Raw genomic sequence first — 7,970 nt, 5'->3', positions numbered from 1 at the left:
TATTTTTCTGAATTCTGTGAGCCATTCTGGCTAATTTTCAAACCCCAAGAGGAGATGGTGGAAAAACTCAGTTTATATTCAGTTGATCAGAAGTGCAGGTGACAACCTGGGTCTTACGATTGGCATCTAAAGTGCAATCTTGTTGGACTGAGCCCTTATACCCAGGGCGTGTGCGAATCCTGGCCAATTACTGTCAGAGTTGAGTTAAATTGTAGGATAGTCAGTGGTTGCTGAGCATTGAAGAATTCCTTGGTGTAGAGAAACCCACACATCTGGTGTCAAAAATGTCCTGTGGGCAAAGAGGAAACAAGTTTTCCTTTAGTTGATGTTCCTTTTAATTGTGTTCAATGACGATCTTGGAGTCTAGAGAGAACATAATTTCCATATAGTGCAGGTCATAAGTACCATGAGGTCAGGAGCCATATGTCTTGTTTGCCACTTTATCCTCTACCCTTCCCTTGTACAGGACACAGCAGTAAGCACGTGCTCCAAAAAATACATTGCATGAATGAATACAAGTTTAGTATTGCTTCACTAATGAAAGGGTACGCTTGAAACCACATCTGGTTAATGCCACCCTACAGACTGCCCAAACTGCCCTCAGGAAAAACAGAAGCACCATGAATTCAGATCTTGAGAGTGGTCATCTGGAATACATACCTTATGAAAAAGTAAGGATATTCAGGTTGAGTAAGGAGACACTCAGTTTGCAAATAACACATGTTCGTTTTTATGTTGCTAAAGACTCCTTGCTAGGAAACGAAACACTTGTAATTTAATATGTAATGTTCTCAGAGTCTGAGGCCAAACCACCTCAAGTTGTGAACGCTTTGGCTCTGAAGAGCCAGTCAGGGTCAGGGCAGGGCAGTACTTGGCCTAATGCCCCTCCAGAATAAACCAAACAGCTACAGGAAGTGGTTTCCGTGATTCAGTAGGTGGCACACTTCCTTTTGAGTCAGAACTGAATCATGGCCGTGAGAGACAAAAAAGACCTATTTCTTTATCCCATACTTTTCCCCTATTCCCAATAGTAAATTTATCACAGTCTGTCATATGACATATCCTGTTTAGTTTAATGTGTTTCATCAGAAAAGAAAAAAAAATGCGAATCAACTCCGAGGAGGCAAGAAGAGACTGGGAAACACGGCAGATTGAAATGAATCCGAGCATCATTCTTTCATCAAGGGCCATATTCTCCAAGGAGATTGGAAGAAAAGCTATAATCTGATTTCACTGGGGTCATAAAGGCCCCAGGTTCTCTCGACTCAAATCTGACCCATTTCCAGTGGAAGCAATTAGATCACACTTACATAAACGGTGTTGCTTTAAATGGCTCTGCTCTCCTCTTCACTCACTGACCCTGGCTTCCTCCCTGGCCTGTCTGCTGGAAGGCTCTTCTGGTGCTGTCCCAAGCATGGCCCTCGATCAGCTGTGGGTGAAATGATCCTGTTCTGAATGTACTGAATGCTGCTGGCAATGCTGTAAATTGTTTTGAGGCTTAAGGAAAAACCCCCTGGATATCAACAAGTCATAAAAACAGACATATTTTCTCAGTGTGTCTTTTATTTTTCAATATTTACAGTTCTGGGAATGTAAACATTTTTATCCATATTTTCATCTGATAAACTTGGTTTTATTATATATTTGTTGCTTCCTTCTACTCCAATTCTTCTGGTTTTGTGTTTCAAAACAAATATTCAGAAACTCATGCTATACGTCCTGTATTTATATCACACTTGGAAGGTTGAAAATCAGACAGGAATCAGAAATCTTACTGCCATGGGGGTGCCTGGGTGGTGCAGTCGGTTAAGTGACCACCTCAGTTTTGGACCAGGTCATGATCTCAGGGTCATGAGATCGAGCCCCACATTGGGCTCCAACCTCAGCGAAGAGTCGGCTTGGGATTCTCGCTCTCCCTTTCCCTCTCCTCCTCCCACCTGCTCATGTACCCTCTCTGTCTCTCTAAAATAAATAAACAGATAAAGTCTTTTAAAAAAAATGCTATTGCCATGTTACTATTCTACAGCTGCTCAGTGAACCATTCCAGTTGAACACAAAATTCAGAATCACATAGACCTGTGTTCACATTCAGGCTGAACCAAAAATTGCACAGCTGTGTGACCTTAACCTCTCTGAACCATAATTTCCTTAGTCTATACAGTGGGACTCTAGCATAAGGACAGTATTACTGTGAGAACTAAATAAAGCTTTTACATAGTGCCAAGAACAGCTCCTAGCTCATACTTGGCGTTTAAAATAAGCTGGTGCCCTTTCACTTTATTTACAATACCTTTCCATTGGGAGGTAAGAACAGCATTTGGACAGCACAGCTGCATGCGCGCACACAGCCTCGTCCTTCCCACCGACGTCAGTCACGTCCAGCTCCTTTAGCACTTTCATCAGCAGCACCTGCAGCACATGTGATGTCAAATGGTATCCTTAATGGAGCGGCCGAAGCCAGCTCCTCCGGACGGGACAGTTGTGGCTGACAGATGACAGCCAAATGTGAGGGAGTCCTCATCTGACACACTGACGAGAGCACCTAGAGGATGGGCCGGGAAGAGAACCACGGGCGGCGCTCAGGGCCAGACAGCAGCCGCTCGGCCCAGGTCAAACGGGGCAACGTCCGGCAGGCAGGTGGGAGTGCCCTTCTGAATCCTCCACCCTTCCGCAGCCCTTGAATTCCTCCCACCTAGCCACACGGAGAGGGCCGTGGCTTTGAGGGAAGAGTAGTGGTCCCCCCTAAAATTAAGGTCCAAAACACCGTTTTGTTTGTACTCACCTGTCTTAGAGGCGTCCCTTCATATATTGTGGTCGCCCGGACTGCCTCTTCCCCTGGACTGTGAGCTCCTAAAAGGCGAGGAATGTGTCTTAATTGTTTTTTCGTCACCCCTTACCTGTATAGCTCAGTCCCTAACCCACAACAGATGCTCAACCAGTGTTTGTTGATCTAGAAGAAAGCCAAGGAAGTCAAGTCGGAGAGACCGTGGGAAAACTCAACAAGGAGTCGGTGGCCTCTGGGGCCCAAGTCTCATAGGAGGACTGGCTGGGTAGGCCAGTTTGGAGAAAAAGAGCCAGAAGTCAGATCCCCAGTGTGACAATATTGGGAAAAGAGGACAGAAACTGTGAAAATTGCACTTGCTGCAATCTAAGCTAGACATGACTTCTGGAGGTCTGGCCATTGTCTGAGTGGAGTGTTGATCGTGCCTCTGCTGGAGGCTTCTGTTTAAATAACTACCAGAGTAGGATGACTCAGCAGGCAGAGGATGGGGCACTCTTAGGCTGTCTCCTCCTTTAAGTGACAAATCACATTGCCCTGGGTGTCTGTGGAGGTCCCCGGTATGACACACGATAGCTCCTTTCTTGCCAGCTCATCAGCCAGGGTGCCAAGTCACCCATTACTAATTTGGAGATGGACAGAAATTGTTTGACAGGCATGATCTCATGCCCCAAGCCTGAAGATTCTTCTTTAAAATGGACTCTTATCAATGGATTCGGGTTCTGAAATTTAGAGGCTGCATTTAAATTTGTATTCTGTCTCTCCATCCAGGACTCCTGATTATCTTCAGGATAAAGCCAGAGTTTGATATCCCGGCAGCTTAAGTCCTGCAGAAACTGACCTACACCTGCTCTCCCAGCACCACAGCCCCTAACTAGGCTTTGTTTCTTGGTTTCCCTTAACACTGGCTTGCTGCTCTTTGTTTCTTTGTTTTCACCCTTGGCAGATAAAGGGCCCCAGGACAAAGCTTTAAGAAAGAGGCCTAGGAGGAAATCCTATCTAGTGGCCACTTCCTGAGAATTGCAGGAAGTTACCATTATTAAAATTTAATGGCATATTGGTCCTGAACTAGCAGTGTTCTCGGGAATTTTTGTTTGATAAGTGCCAATCACCTTTCAAGTAGGGATCCGAGAATAGGTCAGATACAAGGGTCAAAAACAGCAGGAGCCTTGAATGCAATATGTGAAAAGTCCTGCCTAAAAAGCACGAAGTAAAATTTTAAACTTGTGTTTTTAAGCACTCGAAGTGTTTACATGTCTTCAGGACTGATATCAACCTTCAGATCCCATTTTTGCAACTGGCGGCGCAGAAGGAAGTAACCTGTACCGTCCACAACGCCACTCTTCACCTCTAATGCCATCTTATGTGTGAACGCACCCCAAATGGCTTTCCAATGCAAAATTTCTCAGCTTCATCAGTAAATATAGTCTCTGGTGAGCAGTGTGGTCACATATACTGTTTCCTCAGAGCTTAGGTCAGTGGGTCCAGGACAGGTAGTGGTGCTTATTATTTATTCCATTTGAATTTGAAAGAGGACCTCGCCACTTGGTTCCATCCTCTGTAGATTGTACTCAAGAATAACGGTGAATTGTGGCTCCTGTGTACCCTCCAGGGTTTTCATTGTCAACCTAATTATTATTCCCAATAATAATTTCTGTTGGCAGACGGTGGTATCTCTACAAGAGCCCAGATACATGTTGTTCCACTTGGGAAAAATGGGCAACAAGTAGAGAAAATATTCAGAAATTATTACGATTCTAGTTCATTTGCGAATTTTACTTTTTCCACTTGGAGCTATGCTATAGTTCTGAGTCCTTAGGAAATCCATTTTGGATTGCTTGTGATTTTTAACACTATTGAAAAATGAAAACAACACTTAATTTCATGAGTTTTTTATAGACATTTAAATATGTGTAGATAAGCACGCAGAAGAAACTGCAACATCTACAGTCTCCGGATCCAGAAATAACCACAATTAATATTCTAGAGTTCCCCAAGTTTTCCCATGTCTAAGGAATTATGCTGAACATGTTACTTTGTTACCTGGTCTTAAACTTTAATAATAGTAGATATACCTCTGTCTATAGCAATTTAATTGCTATAATGATTTATTATTTTATGGGTTTTTCATAATATATTTAACTATGCCTCCTTATTTTTCTGTTATATAAATGCTACAAAGACACTTTTATAAATACATGTTTGTCTGAATCTCCTGTTAAGCCCTACAAGTAGAGTTTCTGAATGGAGGTCATGATTTCTCTTAGGTTTCTTTTTCTAATATGTGGTAAAATATCTTCAGAAACTTTATATCAATTTATACTCCTACAAGTGGTGTAGATTTTTTTAGAATCACCATGACAATCGCTGCTGCAAAATACCTTTAAATAAATGTGTGTGTGTGTGTGTGTGTGTGTGTGTGTGTGTCTGTGAATTGACAAACATTTATCGATCATCGTCTTAAGTGCCACACACTGCTCTGGGTACTGAGGAAGTGAAAGAGGTAGGCAAAGACTTCTCAGCTTAAATTTTATTGATGGAATTGAACAATAAGCAAATAATATCATTTTAGGTTGTGATATACGCTCTGAAGAAAAGTAAAGCAGTCTGTGTGTGCATTTGTGTGGAAGCTGGATGGGACAAACATATAACTATTTTAGACAGATGGTCAGGTAAAGCCCTGTATAAAGATTCAATATCAAAATAGAAAAGGTTTCTTAAGCTAATACCTGATTATTTTTAGAAAACTCTAAATGTGGACAAGTACAAAGAGAAAATAAAAAGTTGTGTATAGTCCTAGCAATTTGGTTCATATGTTTCCAGTTTCATTTTCATCACATGCACACATAACATGTGTACCTACATTATTATTAATATATTGCTGAATATATTATAAATATTTGCTCAGCATATGAAGACATTAGTTGTCAGAAGTATCTATGGCCCGTGGGTCCAGTGTGAAGATTCAGTGCTCAGAAACTTAGGGTTTTAGTGTGTGGACCAGTAGGTATCAAGAGTTTTGCAATTGCAACAACTATTGGCAATTTGGTTTAAAATACTTCCTTTCTCTTTTTCTTAAAAAGGCTGCATTGACATAATTACAGGTTTGCTTTTTTCATTAAAATGGGTTAATATTCATTCCCTATGGCTGAAAAATCTGCAACAGAGATAACTGGAGAAGCCACAGAAGGCCACAGGACAGGCTCTAGGAATTACAGTTTTGAGATGAAAATACCAATAGGAAAAAACTTGCTAATGCAATCTTGCAAATTCTTAGAGGATATCCTCCCACCTCTGAAAACACCACAGCCAGTTCTCTCCCTGTCAGGCCTCTAAACAGCACCATTCTGTTCCACAGTTGTAAAATGAAGAGTCTTTTCTGACACTTTTTTTCTGTTACGTCCCATATCCAGTGCATCAGCAAGTTCTGTTGGCTCTGCCTTCACATTAAATCCTGACTCCAGCCACCTCTCACTACCTCTGTTGTTGGCACCCGGGTGCACACTACCACCATCTCCCTGAACTGTCACAACCCACTCCCTACTGGTCTGCTTTTAAACTTTCCTCCTCCTCCTCTCACTTCACCTCTGCACCTCCGTATAATCTTTTTCCCACAAAGCAGCCAAGGCCACAGTATTTCTATATCAGGACCAAGGCAGGAAACAGAGGGCATACCCAAAGTAGGTAATTTGAAGAGTTTAGTAAAGGAGCAAGTTACAAAGGTAAGGACAGGTTTGAGGGAAGTCAAAAGGGAACAGTGTGCTGTCTCAGAGCTGGGTAGTTACCAGAGTCAAGAAAGGGAAATGTCCAGACCTCACCCCACGTGAGCTCTCAGAGGCCCTCCCTACCATCCAGTCTTGTTTCCCCCGGAGCACTGAGCTGGAGGAGGGGCGGATAGAATGTAAATCAGAGAACTAGAATGTAAATCAGAGAACGTCCTACCCTGCTCCAGATCCTGGAATGTGTGCCTATCTCACTCAGTACTGTTTCTCCTCTGGGTTTCCGTATGGAGGGAGTAATTCCTAAATACATTCCTAGCTTCTCTCTGTCTCTGGATACTCTGCTCCTGGGAAGATGGATTGACTTATCCGGTTGATAAGTGTGGGACAGAAAACCAGGCATGGCACTTCACTCCCTGGGAGTGACAGCCAACAGAAAGCAGGCTCTCTCTTCTCTCTGCCATCATGTCTTTCTCAGGCTGCTTTGGCCCTGCCAATTGACTGCAGTGATTACTGCTTCCTTCTGCCTAACACTGGGTTCAATATTAGCAGGTGTGCTTGGTTGACAAACCCAAAGCAGCATCTAACAACTGCCTCAATCATTAACAAAGCTGTTGTGTTGGCTTCCATTTTATACTTTAGAACAGAATTTCTCCCTTTAGTCACTCAGGTATTTTTTGAGAGAATGCTCTATGCCTGATACTGTTCCACTGCTCAGGATACATGAGAGAGGACGAGAAAGAGAAAAACAGATAAAAACATCTTGCTCTATTTCACCTAGTTATTTAAAACCTGGGTCAGGAAGATGAGTACAACTTTTTTTTTTTAAAAATTTTATTTATTTATTCATGAGAGACACATACACACAGAGAGAGAATGAGAGAGAGAGGCAGAGGGAGAAGCAGGCTCCATGCAGGGAGCCCGATGTGGGACTCCATCCCAGGTCTCCAGGATCACGTCCTGGGCTGAAGGCGGAGCTAAACCGCTGAGCCACCTGGGCTGCCGGATGGGTACAACTTATTGGGGGTCTGTTCTAAGGCTTATAGCTTTATTCAGCTCTGATTAAAACAGAAGGTTCTCATACAAGGATCTTCCTGATACTGCGATGAATCTACTGGGAGCTTGCTTCTTCGTGAGCTGCAGATATGAACTACACTAGATGGAGTTGTTACACAAAGGCAACTTTATTTGAAGCAAATAAGGAGATCATGGGGAATAGTTTCCAAAGCCGTGACTTCCTGAGCAGGGATAAAGGGGTTCTTTTTACTTGGGGTTTGTGGTGAATATTCAGAGGGAGAGTTTTGTCATTGCAATGAAAAGGCGGGCAGAGGTTTTGCGCATGTGCACTTCAGACAACCTGCCTCTACACGCACTGTATGTTATGTTAATGAAGCTTACGCCTCTCCCAGGGCAGGGATCTTAAAATTATAATAAAGTTGAGGTAACTGCCAGGCACTTTATTGTTTAGCTTC

General features: G+C 42.8%; 1 long non-coding RNA gene across 1 annotated transcript; it reads right to left on the bottom strand.

Annotated features, from left to right (window-relative positions):
• Nucleotides 1-1,309: 1,309 nt before the first annotated feature.
• Nucleotides 1,310-3,163, bottom strand: LOC140595297 (uncharacterized). Its single transcript, XR_011996794.1, has 3 exons — nt 2,783-3,163; nt 2,291-2,409; nt 1,310-1,429 (listed from the first exon to the last, which is right to left on the bottom strand). It is a non-coding gene; the product is annotated as an uncharacterized lncRNA (long non-coding RNA).
• Between the last annotated feature and the right edge of the window lie 4,807 nt (nt 3,164-7,970).

Source organism: Vulpes vulpes, chromosome 14 (genome assembly GCF_048418805.1).
Source record: "Vulpes vulpes isolate BD-2025 chromosome 14, VulVul3, whole genome shotgun sequence".
NCBI lineage: Eukaryota > Metazoa > Chordata > Mammalia > Carnivora > Canidae > Vulpes > Vulpes vulpes.
This window is presented reverse-complemented; position numbering and strand designations above follow the sequence as displayed.